This window comes from Sinocyclocheilus anshuiensis, unplaced genomic scaffold, assembly GCF_001515605.1.
Source record: "Sinocyclocheilus anshuiensis isolate Anshui unplaced genomic scaffold, SAMN03320099.WGS_v1.1 scaffold293, whole genome shotgun sequence".
NCBI classification, from domain to species: Eukaryota; Metazoa; Chordata; class Actinopteri; order Cypriniformes; family Cyprinidae; genus Sinocyclocheilus; species Sinocyclocheilus anshuiensis.
Window position 1 is genome coordinate 574215 of NW_015540858.1, and position 4293 is coordinate 578507.

Consider the following 4293-nt stretch of genomic DNA (forward strand, 5'->3'; position numbering starts at 1 on the left):
TTTGAAAATGGTCAAATATTAATAAAAAAAAAATGTTTTTTATATATATATATATATATATATATATAAAACAATCTAATAATATATAATATACATACTTTAATCAGGTTTGAAATTTGCTGTTTATTATATATATTATACACACGTATAAAGATGTTTTTTATTTTTTTATATTACTAATAATACATAATATGCATTTTTTGAAAATAGCAGTTTTATAGCAGTTTTATTTTTAGAAAATGGCAGTTTATTGAATGAATGAATTAATGTGCAGTTTATTCTGGCCAAGAACTATATATACATGCATTCTTAATAATATATTAATTATTTATATTAATTATAATATACATGCAAGCATACTTTTAATAAATTAACCACACAAGAACGGCATAACCGGGTCAGTCTTTAACATTCAAACATGTATTAAAATGCACTAAATTCGACCATTTTCCTTGAATTATCCAGACCAAGTTGATCCAAACCCCATAGTACATGGTTTAATGTTTCTATCTTTACCCAAAATCATGTCATTAAATATAAAATTGATCAAATTCATTTTATAGCTGATTTTTCACGGCTTTGGTAACTCTGTTAAATGTCTCGAGTTTGGTGTGCTTGTAGTTTGAGGTGTTGGTTTGGGTTGATGAAGTCCTGTAACGGCCGCAGGACAGTCATGCACCAGTCCTTTGACTGTACTTGCCCTTTTATTTGGATGCCATTGTCCTATTTTTTAATGCAACAGTTCTTGGCCCATGAGCACGACTCCACCTGCATGTCTAATGCAAAAGCCTTCTTATTTTTATTTATATTAATAATTGTTCCTTTTTCCCATGGTGCCATTACTCTGAGTTTTGGTCTGTTGTACAAGATCAAGCAGCAAAAGCTTTGAAAGATTATTTAAGGTTAATCAGATATATGGTTTTTGGCATCTTCTGCATTACGCCCACATTTTAACATTCATTTTTCTTGGCATAGATCGGCAAGGCTTAGTTTTATTGTTCTGAGAAACTGGAGGTGGAATATAGTGTCCGGATAAGTCACGAAATCAAGTTTCGATTAGTCCGGAAAAGTGGAGAGTGTTGCTTGTTAAAATTCATAAGCTGTTTATTTCATAAACATGGTGATCACTTAAGCGTTCCTTATGCATACTGTTCAAAAGTTTGAATTTAATACTTTGATTTAGCAAAGGTGCATTAAATTGATCAAAAGTGACAGTAAAGACATTTAATGTTACTAAAGTTTCACATTTTCAAACAAGGAAGTTTTAAAAATTTCAAATAAATGCTGTTCTTTGGAACTCTCTATTCATCAAAGAATCCTGAAAAATACAATGTATCAAAGTTTCCACAAAAATATGAAGCAGCACAACTGTTTTCAACATTGATAATAATCAGAAATGTTTCTGGAGCAGCAAACAGATTTCTGAAGGATCATGTGACACTGAAGACTGGAGTAATGATGCTGAAAATTCAGCTGCGCATCACAGGAATAAATTATATTTTAACAGACATTCACTTAGAAAAATGCTATTTAAAACTGTAATAATATTTCACAGTTTTTACTGTATTTTTGATCAAATAAATGCAGCTTTGGTGAGCAGTTCTTTCCAATAATGTTAAAAAAGCTTACAACCCTAAATGTTGACAAAATTTACATTAAAATAAGCTTTAACAGAAGATATTGCACATTTTATTTAATGCGTTTGACCATCCTGATAAACTATAGGAATGTTTACTGTTGGTATAAAATGTTTTACAATTATTATTTCCACCTTTTATGAATAAATGCCGTTGTTATGGTTACTGTTTGGTGTTCTGGACTGAAAAACACGCGCTTGTCCTCTGGTTCATCAGGTTTGTGTAGGAGTCGAAAGGACAAAAGCTTTTGAAAGCAAACAGGTAAAACACACTTCCACACCACACGTTCATTTCTAGAGCTTCCATTCATAGCGAACACATACCTCAGAGCAGGTTCTCACCGCATACGCACAAACAAAACCACAAGAATGCCAAACCGGCTGGATGGAGCACAATGACGATTGAGCCACTGACCGGAACTCTTCCTGGCACCTTCTTCTCTGTGACGTCTGGCACAGAGTGTGGGATTTCTGCATAGAAAAGAGAAAGAAAGAGACCTCTTATTAGCTCGTATGGTAACTACATCCATATGACATACATAAAGTGAGGTCCAAAAGTCTAGGACCACTTTTTGTATTTAATATATGGTAAAAATAAATAAATAAGACAGAAATATTTCAGATTCTGTTCCATTTTTATGACTTTTTGTGCAGATGGTCAGATTTTCTGATGCTTTCTTTGGATCGAAAAACATGCTGGAGAACATGATCATCAGGTCACTGAAGCAAACGACAAACACTAAATTCAACTTTTCACTCATAATTTGTATGAATATTAAAATTAATTAAATGTTTTGCATAAATAAGTTATTTAATTGATGCTTAAAACAAGATTTAATAATAATAATAAAATAACGATAAATTAAGATTTCTTCACTATTTTTTGTTATATACATACATACATATACATACAGTTATGGTTAAAAGTTTACATACACCTTGCATAATCTGCAAAATGTTAATTATTTTACCAAAATAAAAGGGATCATATAAAATTAATGTTATTGTTTATTTAGTACCGACCTGAATAAGATATTTCACATAAAAGATGTTTACATACTGTGTAGTCCACACGAGTAAATAAAAAATGACCCCGTTCAAAAGTTTACATACACTTGATTCTTAATACTGTGTTACCTGAATGAATTATTTTACCAAAATAAGAGGGATCATACAAAATGCATGTTATTGTTTTTTTAGTACTGACCTGAATAAGATATTTCACATAAAATACACACACACACACAGAATTGAAAACATTTTTTAAATTAATAATAACTCTTTTTTTTTTTTTAAGCATAAACCTCAGAAAATATCTTAGCAAATCGAGGGAACGAAGTAGTAAATCGTGCACACACTTTTGCCTATTATTTTTTTCCTGCATGCCATGTGCGGGGCTCCGTACATAATCACTGCTATTTGAAAATGGTCAAATATTAATAAAAAAAAAATGTTTTTTATATATATATATATATATATATATATAAACATTTGAAATTGGGTAAGATATATTCAACTTTCAAATAAACAAATAAATAACATTTTTCGCTGGTACTATTTGTAGACAACATTGTATTACATTAAAAATGCAGAACATAAATATTTTCACTAGTGGTCTCAGACTGTTGGGCCCCTCGCTGTCACATTCACATTTGTTATAGTAGTACTTAGTTTCCAAAACAGGTGCATTTAGTCTAAAAGTCTTACTGCACAACTCTCTTGCAGTTTAATTTCATTTCCGCCGCTCATGAAAGGTAAATAGGGCCGCGGCGTGTGTACGTGTCAGCGGGGTTGAATATGATCAACCCACGGGGTAATAAAGCGTCCTGTGAATGAGTTTTACTGACTGTAATTTCATCCTATTATGAAACTGGAACAGATTAGCATGGTTTCAGCAGGTCGGTCATTGTGGCGTTTCATCGGGTCACACAAAGCATCGTCGCACGGAACCCCCGTGTTCTGTTTCAACACGGAATCCCGTCGCCTAGCAACGCGGTGCTGAGCGAGGGAAGCCCTGGTTACGCGATCGAGCGCGTGACGTCAAACGCCAGCTATTCACTCGCGGGGCGTGGAGATAAAACTCAAGGAATTCTTTCACCTGCATTGCAAAAGATAAGCAGCTAACGAGTCGGTGAAAATCCAGTCGACGGAGCACCGGAAGAAAAGCATCCTTACTTAAAAGTGTGTGTGAATGGTGCAGGACGCAATCAAGCAGGCGAGCTTACCCTCTAATTTACAGCGACGCGCGAGGATTTCGCGGGAGGCCGCAGGGAAACAATGCAAACTCGCCGAAATTAGCTTTAATTATTGGCCTGAAACTCAGAGCTGTAAATTGCAGGTGGTAAAGCTAATGTGACAGAGGCTGCATCAGAAAAATCCTCTCGGTAACATAAACCGGTTTCTGCAGTGAGTTTAAATGCACAATTATGCATTGATTTATTAGCCAGCATGCATCGTTGTGGTTTCAGTCAAACCTGATCGGCACACCTAGATTTTTACCCATTACCCAAATTTTGCCTATACATGCAATAAATGACTTTATTGGAAATCTGTCAGCTTGCTCGATGAGAGAGTTTATGAACAGCAAAAAATAAATAAAAATCTGACAACGATATTATGCAGGGAAGCTTAGTCATTTTTTGTTAAACCATTCTTGT